At 45.0% G+C, this 14640-nt stretch overlaps 1 protein-coding gene across 2 annotated transcripts in view; it reads right to left on the bottom strand.

The window, feature by feature from the left end:
- ptprub (protein tyrosine phosphatase receptor type Ub) overlaps positions 1-14640 on the bottom strand; it is a 700336-nt gene that overhangs the window by 567045 nt on the left and 118651 nt on the right. The gene's annotated exons all lie outside the window — the stretch shown is intronic.

Here is a 14640-nt window from a genome sequence, read left to right as displayed (position 1 = left end):
GCTTGTAGAAAGGCTATATGTAGTCTGGCGTGTGCCATATACCACACATTATAATATTTTGCCATATCTTGCAAATTGTATGAGTATTGAGCTTCATTTTGCAAAGCATTGTATAAAATTTATTGAAAGAAGCGCAATAATGATAATGCTATTGTAAGTACAATAAGCAATATAGGCCTTTTTGGCTCGTAACTGGTGCAAACACAAGATATGTTTTGTACAAATTTCAGTGTGATATTAGTAATGTTTGTGCCTCTTGGTAGCATAAGGCCTAGTTCAAAAATAATGAAGCCAAAGTGTGACATAACCATCAAAATTTAAAAGTGGTCTTTTTTTGTGAAATGTTATCATTTTAGGTATGGTTATATATCAGAGTTTCAATATTTCTGTTGGTCTAGGTTTAGTCATTGCTAGAAATTATCAGTGCATATATAGTATAATGTGCGAGACCGTAACGCTTGCGACAACAGTTGGAGGTATCTTCTTTAGTCTGCAGAAGCCTGAAACAAAGAAATTCTGTCCATTAATTCCTGGTATTATTAAACAAGTAATATAATTATTCTATTGAAGCAGAGTAGGAGATATAGCTAAGGTTTTGACACAAATAAATTATTCTCAGCGTTACACTTGCGACAGTTTTACCTTGCTTTAGAAACATGATGTTTTTTCTAGGAAATGACATTTCTACCTTTACAAAAATCTATTACTGTGTGTTAGTATGAAGCACAAACAAACAAACTGACAAATTACAAGGTTATTTCTTTAACATTCAACTTTAAATGATAATGCTAAATATCAATCTCACACAAAATTGTTGAAAAAAGTGCTATTTTTGGGGTAAATTTCGTGCATATCTCTGAAACCGTGCAGAATTTTTCCGTGAAATTTTCAGTACCTGTCAAAGAGACAATAGGCAACTCAGATAAATCTGGATGGTGCGAAATAAAATAATGGCTTGTTCATGGCAAATGCAATGCAAATCACCTGTTAGGTTTCATTATTTTTGAACTAGGCCATAATTTTGACGAAGAGCTATTCAGACTTGCACAAGAAATTATAGAACTGTGTGCAATGAAGGATAATTGTGAGGTAAATTTGCTCAGCGAGCAAGAAAGTACGGTTATAATTACACACCTGTGTACAGGGTAAAGGCCTGGTGCTGTTTTTAACGTTATTTATTTCTTTTCTGTGTTTTATTCTATTTTGCTGTACAACTTTGTTTTTAAAAGTTTGTGAATAAAGAAATACAAACGATGGCAGAGAACATACCACAAAGTCATTTAAATGGACATGAACAGGCACAAAATCTGTTCAGTATTCATGCAGTCAGAATTTAATCACTCTGGCAATGTCCCTTCTGGATTACTTTCTATGCTGGAAACAGGTGCTCTGTTGGGTTACCCAGGGAGGTTGTGGTAATTTCTTCGACCAAACCAGAATAGAATCCGGGTACCTCATTGTGAGATTAGTTATTTCCTTTAGGTAACTGCCAACACACTACGTAGATGTGAACTGACAATGAGGGACCGGCTTCACTTGTCAGTAAGTAATTCTTGTAAAAACAGATATCCTGCTGTTGCAGACAGCTCTGTGCATTGTTTAGTGGCCCGATGGGGAAACGTCTATTCTACTGAATTCATTTTTTTTTTCTGTTTTCCTTTTTTCTTTGTGCATGCAGCCCTGAGCCAACTGAGGTTTTGTATAATGTGCCCACAACTATCTTGATAATTACAACTTCTAAACAATGTCAATCTGATATGTAACAGCCAACCACAACAAAGAAGTCAAAGAAAATCAGAGGATTCAACCACTTATGATTCATAATAATAAGTTTGACTGCAGTGACAGATGGAGATTTTTCATCTTTTCAAACCTCTTTCTCCTATTCTTACAGGTTCCTAGTACTTTGCTCCTTGTTGGTTTACGCACAGAGCAAGTAGCTTACGAGGATAAGGAGTTGGGCTACCAATATGTAGAACTGGGTTCTAATCCTGGTCATGCTATCTGGCTGTATCCTTGAACAAGACATTATATCTGTATTGTCCCAGTCCACCCAGCTGTAAATGGTACCGGCTATGGCTGGGGAAGTAACCTGCATTGGACTGGTGTCCCATCATGAGGGAGTCATAGACTCTCATCTGCTTCACACTGCAGAATCTTGGGATAAGCTCAGGCAACAATGGGCCTCAGGGCCGATATAGGACTTAACTTGTTCTTCATCTTGTTCAAAGCATAGGTGGCCTCCTAGTATCTAGGCAGAACATACTTTCTTGTTGTTCTACATCATTCTTTCTGTTGTTGGAGACGAGTGTGGGGTCCAACCACACTTGTCTGGTGTCCTGTCCAAGGTGTACCCCGCCTCACGCCCTATCACTGCTGGGATAGGCTCCAACTCCCCTGTGACCCTTGATTGGAGTAAGTGGGTGTAGAAAATGAATGAATGCTAAGGAATGACAAGGTGCAGACTAGACATCGTGACGGACATGTTGAGATGGCATGGACAGAAGACATCTGGCAAATAAAATGATCTGCTAACATACTAAATTCAGGCTACAAAGACCAAATAAAACGAAAATCTTATCCAAAGTGTACACCACTGCTGCATCCTCCTCCTAACAGGTCACTTCAGGCTCTCTCAGTGATAAAGTGCTGATGCAGGGTCACTGAAAAAAGTGGCTTCAAAGGACTTGGATTTTATAGAACTAAATGCTTGGTTCAGTTTCACTTAACACATGAGTACCATGTCTATTTGCACTGGTGGCGCACAGTGCGCTCCTCACTCTCTCCCTAAAAAACATGCTGTATTTACATATTTGACAGGAACATATCCAAATTAAACACCAATGCCTGGAGGGTCTATGCACCTGAACCCTTCTCAATTTGGGATTCAGCGTCTTCGTCAAAAAAACCTTTAATACACAGCCAGAAGTAACTAGGATTCAATCCCCTGAGTCTTCACTCAATAAATTACCAAGTTTGACCACAGAGATATTGACTGCCAAATATGTAGTGATTAAGACCTGAAAGCCCCTGAAAGATGGTGGAACACAACCATCATTCAGTCCACAAAAAGGAATGAAAACCACCACTTTATTTATTGTTTTGAAATAATGGAATTTGTTCAGCACGTGTATGCACAAGGGGATATCGCTTTTCCTTGTTTGAAATGATCAGAGTCCTTGATTAAAGAACATTAATCAGAGGCCAAGACTGAATGACAGCAATCAAAGTCAAACATGACTGATTGGGATCAAAGGTTAGTGATCATGATCAAAGGTCAGTGTTTAGGGTCAAAGGTCAGTGATCAGGATCAGAGGTAAAGATTGAATAACAGCAACCAGGGTCAAATATGACTGATCAGGACCAGAACTCAGTGATCAAGATCAAAGGACAGTGATAAGGATTAGAGGTCAACACTGAATGACAGTAACAGGGTCAAATATGATTAATCAGGACCAGAATTCAGTGATCAAGATCAAAGGACAGTGATAAGGATTAGAGGTCAACACTGAATGACAATTTAAGGGAGGATTACTACGTCAGAATGGAATGAAGTTTATGTTGATGATGTTGATGTATCCTATGATGGTTTCATTTCCTCTATTTCTAAGTTATATGATAAACATTGTCCTCTTGTTGACAAAATATACACTAATCGATACAGCAATAAACCATGGATAACTGGCACACGACAGACACCCTCTCTACTTTTAAGATTAGGCTTAAACTTTCCTTTTTGCTAAAGCTTATAGTAGGGCTGGATCAGGTGACCCTGAACCATCCCTTAGTTATGCTGCTATAGACGTAGACTGCTGGGGGGTTCCCATGATGCACTGTTTCTTTCTCTTTTTGCTCTGTATGCACCACTCTGCATTTAATCATTAGTGATCGATCTCTGCTCCCCTCCACAGCATGTCTTTTTCCTGGTTCTCTCCCTCAGCCCCCACCAGTCCCAGCAGAAGACTGCCCCTCCCTGAGCCTGGTCTGCTGGAGGTTTCTTCCTGTTAAAGGGAGTTTTTCCTTCCCACTGTAGCCAAGTGCTTGCTCACCAGGGGGCGTTTTGACCGTTGGGTTTTAATAATTATTGTATGGCCTTGCCTTCCAATATTAAAGCGCCTTGGGGCAACTGTTTGTTGTGATTTGGCGCTATATAAAAAAATGATTGATTGACTGATTGATTGATAACTAAGGGACTTCAGAGAGCATGTAAAAAGAAGAATTATTGTATAAACAATTTATAAAATTAAGAACAAGGAAGCTGAAAGTAAATATAAAATTTATAAGAATAAACTAATTTATATTATGAGATTTAGTAAGAAAAAATACTATAGCGAGCTACTCGTTAAAAACAAGAATAATATAAAAATACATGGAACATTTCAAATGAAATAATAAAAAGAGTAAAAATGTTAGAGATATCCTTCTTTTTTTTCTCTTGAATAATACTGTGATTGAAGACAATGAGTCTATTGCTGACCATTTTAACGAATTTTTTGTCAATGTGGGGAAAAAAATAGCTAGTAATATCGACTCAACGAGCACAAATTTTTTTTGAAAATAAGATAACATTTAATAAATCTGTGTCAATGTTTGTTGGTGCAACCAATGAAGAAGAGATAATTGATCTGGTGCATAATTCCAAAAGTAAGAAAACAAAGGATTTTAATAATTTTGATATGGCTTTTCTGAAAAAAATTATTGATTGTATAGCGAAACCTTTCAGCTATATTTGTAATATATCATTAAGTTCTGGTAAACTTCCTTCTCAGATGAAGATAGCAAAAGTAATACCTATGTTTAAAACCGGGGACAAACACACTTTTTCCAATTACAGACCTATTTCACTTTTACCACAATTTTCGAAAATACTAGAAAAAATTTTTGTAAAAGATTGAATAATTACTTGCAAAAGCATGAGATACTTTGTGAAGAACAGTATGGATTTAGAAAATCTAGATCTACATCACATGCATTGATGGATTTTATCGAAAATATAGTGACTGCAGTAGATAATAAGCAATATACAGTAGGTATTTTTTTTTATTTACAGAAAGCGTTTGATACAGTTAACCATGAAATATTATTAACCAAATTACAGAAATACGGAATTAGAGGATTAGCATATGATTGGATAAATAGTTATTTACATGGTCGGTTTCAGTATGTTCATTATAATAACATTAATTCTGGACTTCGGGAAATTATGTGTGGGGTGCCCCAGGGTTCGGTGTTAGGACCCCTGTTATTTATACTATATATAAATGATATAAGTTGGGTGTCAAGAGTACTGAGGTGTGTCCTTTTTGCAGATGACACAACTGTGTTTTGTAGTGGTGATAATCTTGAACAGCTTTTGGATACTGTGGAAAATGAATTGGATAAATTCAAGGCTTGGTTTAACGCTAATAAATTGTCACTTCACCTTGGAAAAACTAAATGTATTATATTTGGAAATAAATTTGTACCTAAATGTAAAAATGTAACCATTAACAATATGGAAATAGAGACAGTGACTGAGAATAAATTCCTTGGTGTTATAATTGATAATAAACTCAGCTGGAAACCGCATATAAATTATATAAATTGAAAATGTCAAAATCTATCGCCATCATGTACAGGGTCAAGGACACACTGTTACAGGAAGGATTACTCACTTTATATCATTCTTTAGTAGTATCATATATGACATATTGTGTGGAGTCTTGGGGTAACACTTATAAATCAAATACCAATCAAGTATTTCTCTTACAAAAACATGCCATTAGAATTATTTGTAACAAACATTATCTTGAGTCAACGCAATTCTTTGTTTATGATTTGAAATTTATTGAAATTTAGAGATTTAGTGGATTATATCACAATACAAACTTGTACAAAGCAATAATCGAGCCTTACCACTTTATGTCCAGAACCTGTTCAAGATAAGGGATTCTGGATATAGTTTACGAGGATGTGCTGTATTTAAGAGGCCTCCCGTATGCACTAATATAAAGGGTTTTTGTGTTTCAGTTAAGGGGGTGAAGATTTGGAATAAATGTCCTGTTGAAATTAGATTATGTAGTTCTTTAGTTTGTTTTAAGAAACGTTATAAAAACCTATTAATTTCTGGATATATTGGAAAAGGAAATTGAATTTAATGTATAAATATGATGTATAAATTTGTTAATGTATGGTATGTATCTGTGGGGAATGTATGTATATATAGGAGTGTGAGCAAAAATGGATATGTATTTATGAGTCCTATTTTTTTTTTTATTTTTTTTTTTTTTTTGGAGTATAAGTGTAAAATGTGTTGGACTGGATTTTTGGTATAGGGGTGGGTAACTTATAAGCTTTGCTTCTTCCCACCCCTTTTCAGACACACAGTGCAAATTTTGGTTTTGGTTTTTGTTTTGATTTGTTTTGATATGTTGTGTCTGTACTGTGTTGATGCTGAAATAAATTTCATTCATTCATTCATTCATTCATAAGTAGGGTCAAATATGACTGATCAGGACCAGAACTCAGTGATCAAGATCAAAGGACATTGATAAGGATTAGAGGTCAACACTGAATGACAATAACCAGGGTCAAATATGACTGATCAGGACCAGAACTCAGTGATCAAGATGAAAGGACAGTGATAAGGATTAGAGGTCAACACTGAATGACAATAACAAGGGTCAAATATGACTGATCAGGACCAGAACTCAGTGATCAAGATCAAAGGACAGTGATAAGGATTAGAGGTCAACACTGAATGACAATAACCAGGGTCAAATATGATTGATCAGGATCAAAATTCAGTGATGAGGATCTACACTGAATGACCGTAAAGGGAATTTTTCAATTTTTTTTTTCAATTTATTTTAATTTATATAGCGCCAAATCACAACAGAGTTGCCTCAAGGAGCTTCACGCAAGTAAGATCTAACCTTACTAACCCCCAGAGCAACAGTGGTAAGGAAAAACTCCCTCTGAGGAAGAAATCTCAAGCAGACCAGACTCAAAGGGGTGACCCTCTGCTTGGGCCATGCTACAGACACAAATTACAGAATTCACTAAACGAATATACAGTAAATGCTGTTGGTGCACAGGACAGGAGGGTCTCCAGCACAAATACCACACCCATCTCTGGATGGAGCTGCACCTTAAACAGAGAGAAAAAACAGAATCAGGTATCAGAAAGACAAGAAATACAGTATAATTTGTCAGCAATAAACAACAAGAAAAACAGGAAATACGAAGGTGATCGCCGGCCACTAGCCCTAAGCTTCAGTAAAAGACCCAAAATTTAGGTAAAGTTGAGGCTGCGGCGTGCTCTGTTTCCTAATAAAATGAATTAAAAGAGTAAAAAGCGTAGAACTATAGTATGCCAGTGTGCTAGCCATATGAAAGGGAAAATAAGCGCATCTTAAGTCTGGACTTGAAAGTCTCCACAGAATCTGACTATTTTATTGAGGCAGGGAGATCATTCCACAGAACAGGGGCATGATAAGAAAAAGCTCTATGACCTGCAAACTTATCATTCACCCTAGGGACACAAAGTAGTCCCTAGGGTGTAGTAATCCCAAAGGGAAGGGCCTTTATTGTCATTGCACATAGATGAATACATACAATGACATTTTTCCTCCAACCACTAGGAGCAGTTGGCAGCCACTGTCCAGCAGCCAGGGACCTGCTGCAGATGTAGAGATGCTGCCTTTGTCACAGGTAGAAAAAGAAGCCGATGCTAAATAAGCTTTTTTTTTTTTTTTTTTTTTGATAATGGGAGGAAACAGGAGTACCCAGAGAAAACCACTGCTAACCACTAAGCCACCCTGCTGACTGCAGCAGTCAGGGTCAAATATGACTGATTACTATCAAATCTCAGTGATTAGGATCAAAGGTCAGCAATCAGGATCAGAGGCCAAAATCAAATGACAGCAGGCAGCACCAAATGTCACCGATTAAGATCACTGCTCAATGATCAGGAGCAAAGATCGGGATGTAGATTACAGATTAGCAATCAGAAAGGAAAGTCAGCATTCACGATCAAAGAAAGAAAAAATATAAACAGAGGGACCGTGGTGCTCTCTGAGTGCCTTTCATGGTAACAACATGATTTTGGCACATAATAAAGAGGCACATACAAGTGCTCTCACTGGTTTCATGGAGACCAATTGGTGACACTCTAGTAGAACATCTGCTGGTGACAGCTCTTGAAGAGAGATGGCAGGGCTGGATTGTTGGAGCTGAGGGACGGTGGCAGTGATGTAGGAGAGGAGACAAGGAAAGGATGGTGTTCCAGTCATGTTAAGGCCAAGTGAAAACAGCAAGAACAAAAAAGCCTCATTTAAACCGATTAGCCGTGCTTCAGGCACAGCACTTTGAAGATGCTCTCCAAGCTCTCTGCGTACAAAACACAATTTTGCCAAATCTTTACTTCTTTTCTGTTCCCACAGACTGGAGTATTAAACTTATGAAGTTACCTAAATGAATGTGTAACTCACTCCTAGAGAAAATGCATGAATTAAAAACTGTTTCAGCAACTTATCATACAGTTAAAAATACAAACATTTCCTTTGATAGTGCAGCGGCTGATAAGATATGATCATTGTTATCATTAATCCTGTTAGTTTATTTGGGAACATAACCATTTTCCATCAGACATAATGGCTTACAGTTCTTTGGCTATTATCCCTCTTATATTATCTACTTTGAGTAAGATGGTTTTCCTGCAATTGTGTTTTGTCTATCCTTTGTTTCTTTTTTCCAGTGGTTTTCACATGAATGCATGCTCTGTGATCTTGGAGCCTGGTTTCTTCAGTGTGCGGCCAATACAACCCCATTTGCATCTTCTAACACACACTAACTTTTTTTTTTCTGTGTAATTCTTCAGCTCTTCCTTCAAAATGGTTTTGGGCCAAAGAATTTCCAGGATGTGATGAATTTTCCGCTGCATATAAGACCAATGCCTTCCAGGGCATCAAAAGCAGTCCAAACCTTGTTGTACTTTCTTTATTCTGTGTAATGTTTTCATCTTATGATGAAAGATATGTGACTCCCTTAACTGTTTACCTGTGTACCATAACATGTTCATGAATTCAGATGAAAGTTCTCTTTTTGGCATTCTTTCATTTATCTTGAGACATACATTTGTATTGGCTGAGTGTAAGAAGTGCCCTTTATCTTCAGTTGGTCAAAACATTTGGAATAGTCCTAGGTCATTTGCAATAAGATGTAACACCCGTGTGATAACATGAACTTTATTCCCTACATAATGTAAAATATTTCATGTGGTACAGTATGTACTGGTCCATCCCCACCTCTCAAAGGTAACCATCTGCCTGGTGTTGTTGTGTGGGCCGCTGAAGAGGAGGTACTGCTGGCCCACCACCACCAGAGGGCGCCCTGCCTGGAGTGCGGGCTCCAGGCACCAGAGGGCGCCGCCGCCTCACGGGAGCAGCTACGGTGACAGCTGTCACCCATCACCTGAGACAGCTGACGGCAATCATCAGTGGGGTATATCAGCAGGACGGCACCTCCACCTCATTGCCGAGATATCGTTTCTACCGGAGAGGTAACGTATCGAAGCTAACGGAGTGTATCTTTTTGGATTGTGCTAGTTTGTGGATTACTGTTCCAACGAGAGGTGGAGGTAACTTCCCTGCTGTTCGGAGTCCTGGGTGCAAACGCGCCCCCATCTAACTGTCCTTTGATCCTCGCCAGCAGTACCAGGTCCGACACGCGGAGGCAGTGGCCACCTGGGAGTTCGGGACTTGGCGGCTCCAGTATTCCCGGGGTCCTGTGGCGGAGGAAGCCGTGTGGTTCCGGTCTTACCTTGGAGAGGCGTCTCCTATCTTCGAGCCTGCCCACACGACACTTTTGTGAATTGACTGTTGTTGATTTCCGTGATTGGTTGTATTCGTTGTGCACATTCACAACAGTAAAGCGTTGTTATTTTGACTTACTCCATTGTCCGTTCATTTGCGCCCCCTGTTGTGGGTCCGTGTTCCTACACTTTCACAACAGGATATCTCGGCCAGCGTCATGGATCCCGAGGGGCGTCAACCGGCTGTTGAACGGCCAATGGAAGAACAAGGCGCACAGGCGTCCGCAGGAGGGGTAATCGGTGAGTTGCAGCGGATCTTCACCGCTTTCACGACTCGGTTGGATTTGATGACCGAGCAGAACGTCCTCCTGAACCGCAGGGTGGAGGCTCTCGCCGCGCAGGTGGAAGCACGCCCTCCGGGCGCCGCTGCGGCTCTCCCTCCCGTAGAACCTGTGCGTAACAGCGACGTTCCACTGGTTGTCCAACGACCCCTCCCACCTTCCCCTGAAGCATACATAAGCCCCCCAGAGCCGTACGGAGGCTGTGTGGAGACGTGCACGGATTTTCTTATGCAGTGTTCGCTCGTATTCGCACAGCGTCACGTCATGTACGCGACTGACGCTAGCAAAGTAGCTTATGTGATAAATCTGCTTCGTGGTGAGGCACGCGCTTGGGCTACAGCGCTCTGGGAGCAAAGTTCACGGCTCCTTCTGACATATGATGGGTTTGTGAGGGAGCTCAGAACGGTGTTCGATCACCCTAATAGAGGAGAGACCGCTTCAGCCGTGCTGCTGTCAATGAGACAGGGGCGCCGGAGCGCAGCTGCCTATGCAGTCGACTTCCGCATCGCGGCTGCGAGGTCCGGCTGGAATAGCGCTGCCCTCCGCGCCGCCTTCGTAAACGGACTGTCGTTGGTCCTCAAGGAGCACCTGGTGGCTAAGGACGAACCGCGGGATTTAGATGGGCTTATCGATCTTGTTATACGTTTAGACAATCGGTTAAATGAGCGCCGTCGGGAACAAGACGAAGGGCGTGGCCAGGCACGCGTCGTCCCTCTCCCGTCCGGTTCCGACCGCGTTCCGCCCTCCCCACGCTCCACGGCCCCTGCGCTCCGTGCGGTTACAGCCCCCCCTGCTGACGAAGCTATGGACACGAGTAGGGCAACATTTAGGGCACCGGTCACACAAAGGAGGCTGGCCCGCGGGGCGTGTTTTGTTTGTGGCTCGATTGAGCATCAAGTAAGGGACTGCCCCGAGCGGTTAAACACCAACGCCCGCCCCTAGAAACTGGGCTAGGGGTGGGCCGAGACGTTCATGTGGGACACACCCACATCGCCACACGACTCCCAGTTACAATCCTTTATGAGGATTTAACCCTGAAGGCCCCAGCACTGGTGGACACGGGCTCAGAAGGGAATTTGCTAGACAGCAAATGGGCCAGGGAGATTTTCCCTCTGGTGGCGCTTACCTCGCCGGTGCAGGTACGGGCGCTAGATGGCTCCCTACTCCCTCCAATCACTCACAAGACACCACCAGTAACTCTGGTGGTGTCGGGGAATCACCGGGAGGAAATCAAGTTTTTCGTGACTCCGGCCACCTCCCGTGTGATTTTAGGTTTTCCCTGGATGTTGAAACACAATCCCCGGATCGATTGGCCGTCCGGGGTAGTGGTTCAGTGGAGCGAGACCTGCCATCGGGTATGTTTAGGTTCCTCGGTTCCTCCCGGTTCCCAGGCCAGGGAGGAGGTCAGAGCCCCGCCCAATCTAGGGACGGTGCCGGTGCAGTACCATGACCTTGCGGAGGTGTTCAGCAAGGATCTGGCACTCACCCTTCCCCCGCACCGCCCGTATGATTGTGCCATTGATTTGGTTCCAGGCGTTGAGTTCCCGTCCAGTAGGCTGTACAACCTCTCACGACCTGAACGCGAATCAATGGAGACCTACATCCGGGACTCTTTGGCTGCCGGGTTGATCCGGAATTCCACCTCCCTGATGGGTGCGGGTTTCTTTTTTGTGGGGGAAAAAGGATGGCGGATTACGTCCATGCATCGATTACAGGGGGCTGAACGAAATCACGGTTCGTAACCGATACCCCTTACCCTTGTTGGATTCGGTGTTCACGCCCCTGCATGGAGCCAAGATATTCACCAAGCTTGATCTTAGGAATGCGTATCACCTGGTTCGGATCCGGAAGGGAGACGAGTGGAAGACGGCATTTAACACCCCGTTAGGTCATTTTGAGTACCTGGTCATGCCGTTCGGTCTTACAAATGCTCCAGCGACGTTCCAAGCATTGGTTAATGATGTCTTGCGGGACTTCCTGCACCGATTCGTCTTCGTATATTTAGACGACATACTCATCTTTTCTCCGGATCCTGAGACCCATGTCCGACATGTACGTCAGGTCCTGCAGCGGTTATTGGAGAACCGGCTGTTTGTTAAGGGCGAGAAGTGTGAGTTTCACCGCACCTCTTTGTCCTTCCTGGGGTTCATCATCTCCCCCAACTCCGTCGCTCCTGATCCGGCCAAGGTTGCGGCGGTGAGAGACTGGCCCCAACCCACAAGCCGTAGGAAGCTGCAACAGTTCCTCGGCTTTGCGAATTTCTACAGGAGGTTCATTAAGGGCTACAGTCAGGTTGTTAGCCCCCTGACAGCCCTGACCTCACCAAAAGTCCCCTTCACCTGGTCGGATCGTTGCGATGCCGTGTTCAAGGAGTTGAAACGGCGCTTCTCATCTGCACCCGTTCTGGTGCAGCCCGATCCTAGTCGCCAGTTAGTGGTTGAAGTGGACGCCTCGGACTCAGGGATAGGAGCTGTGCTGTCCCAGAGTGGGAAGACCGATAAGGTCCTTCATCCGTGTGCCTATTTTTCCCGCAGGTTGACCCCGGCTGAACGGAACTATGACGTCGGCAACCGAGAACTCCTTGCGGTGAAAGAGGCTCTTGAAGAGTGGACACACCTGTTGGAGGGAACGTCCGTGCCATTCACGGTTTTCACTGACCACCGGAACCTGGAATATATCAGGACCGCCAAGCGGCTGAATCCCAGGCAAGCCTGCTGGTCACTGTTCTTCGGCCGTTTTGACTTCCGCATCACCTACTGGCCCGGGACCAAGAACCAGAAATCGGATGCCTTGTCCCGGGTACACGAAGACGAAGTCAAAGCGGAGTTGTCGGATCCACCGGAACCCATCATCCCGGAGTCCACTATCGTGGCCACCCTCACCTGGGACGTAGAGAGAACCGTCCGGGAGGCCCTGGCACGAAGCCCGGACCCCGGGACTGGACCAAAGAACAGACTTTACGTCCCACCAGAGGCAAGGGCTGCAGTCCTGGACTTCTGTCACGGCTCTAAGCTCTCCTGTCATCCAGGGGTGCGAAGAACCGTGGCAGTTGTCCGGCAGCGCTTCTGGTGGGCGTCCCTGGAGGCCGACGTCCGGGACTATATCCAGGCCTGTACCACCTGCGCCAGGGGCAAGGCCGACCATCGCAAGGCTCCGGGACTGCTACAGCCGCTGCCCGTGCCTCATCGCCCCTGGTCCCACATCGGCCTGGATTTTGTCACGGGCCTCCCGCCGTCCCAGGGAAACACCGTCATCCTCACGATAGTGGACCGATTCTCCAAGGCGGCCCACTTCGTGGCCCTCCCGAAGCTCCCAACGGCCCAGGAGACAGCGGACCTCCTGGTCCACCACGTCGTCCGCCTGCATGGGATACCATCAGACATCGTCTCCGATCGCGGTCCCCAGTTCTCCTCGCATGTCTGGAGGAGCTTTTGCCGGGAACTGGGGGCCACGGTCAGTCTCTCATCCGGGTATCACCCCCAGACCAACGGGCAAGCAGAGCGGGCCAATCAAGAAATGGAGCAAACACTGCGTTGTGTGACAGCCGCGCACCCGGCGGCCTGGAGTACTCATCTGGCCTGGATCGAGTACGCCCACAACAGTCAAGTGTCATCAGCCACCGGCCTCTCCCCCTTTGAGGTGTGTTTGGGGTATCAGCCCCCATTGTTCCCGGTGGTTGAGGGAGAGGTCGGTGTGCCCTCGGTCCAGGCCCACCTGCGGAAGTGCCGTCGGGTGTGGCGTGCCGCCCGTTCTGCTTTGTTGAAGGCCCGGATGAGGGCGAAGACCCATGCAGACCGGCGGCGGACTCCGGCCCCTACGTATCGTCCCGGGCAGGAAGTGTGGTTGTCCACCAAGGACATCCCACTACAAGTGACCTCCCCAAAACTGCAGGACAGGTACATAGGACCGTTTAAAATTCTCAAGGTCATCAATCCCGCCGCAGTGAGGCTTCGGCTTCCAGCCTCACTGCGGATCCATCCAGTATTTCATGCGTCAAAGCTCAAGCCCCATCACACCTCGCCCGTCTGTACACCCGGTCCGGCACCACCTCCTGCCCGGATCATCGATGGCGAGCCGGCTTGGACAGTGCGCCGGTTGTTGGATGTCCGACTGATGGGCCGGGGCTTTCAATATCTGGTGGACTGGGAGGGGTACGGTCCCGAAGAACGCTCCTGGGTGAAGAACCCGGACAAGCCCGGTCGGGCGCCAGGAGGCGCCCGTTGAGGGGGGGGGTCCTGTTGTGTGGGCCGCTGAAGAGGAGGTACTGCTGGCCCACCACCACCAGAGGGCGCCCTGCCTGGAGTGCGGGCTCCAGGCACCAGAGGGCGCCGCCGCCTCACGGGAGCAGCTACGGTGACAGCTGTCACCCATCACCTGAGACAGCTGACGGCAATCATCAGTGGGGTATATCAGCAGGACGGCACCTCCACCTCATTGCCGAGATATCGTTTCTACCGGAGAGGTAACGTATCGAAGCTAACGGAGTGTATCTTTTTGGATTGTGCT

This window comes from Thalassophryne amazonica, chromosome 7, assembly GCF_902500255.1.
Source record: "Thalassophryne amazonica chromosome 7, fThaAma1.1, whole genome shotgun sequence".
NCBI lineage: Eukaryota > Metazoa > Chordata > Actinopteri > Batrachoidiformes > Batrachoididae > Thalassophryne > Thalassophryne amazonica.
This window is presented reverse-complemented; position numbering and strand designations above follow the sequence as displayed.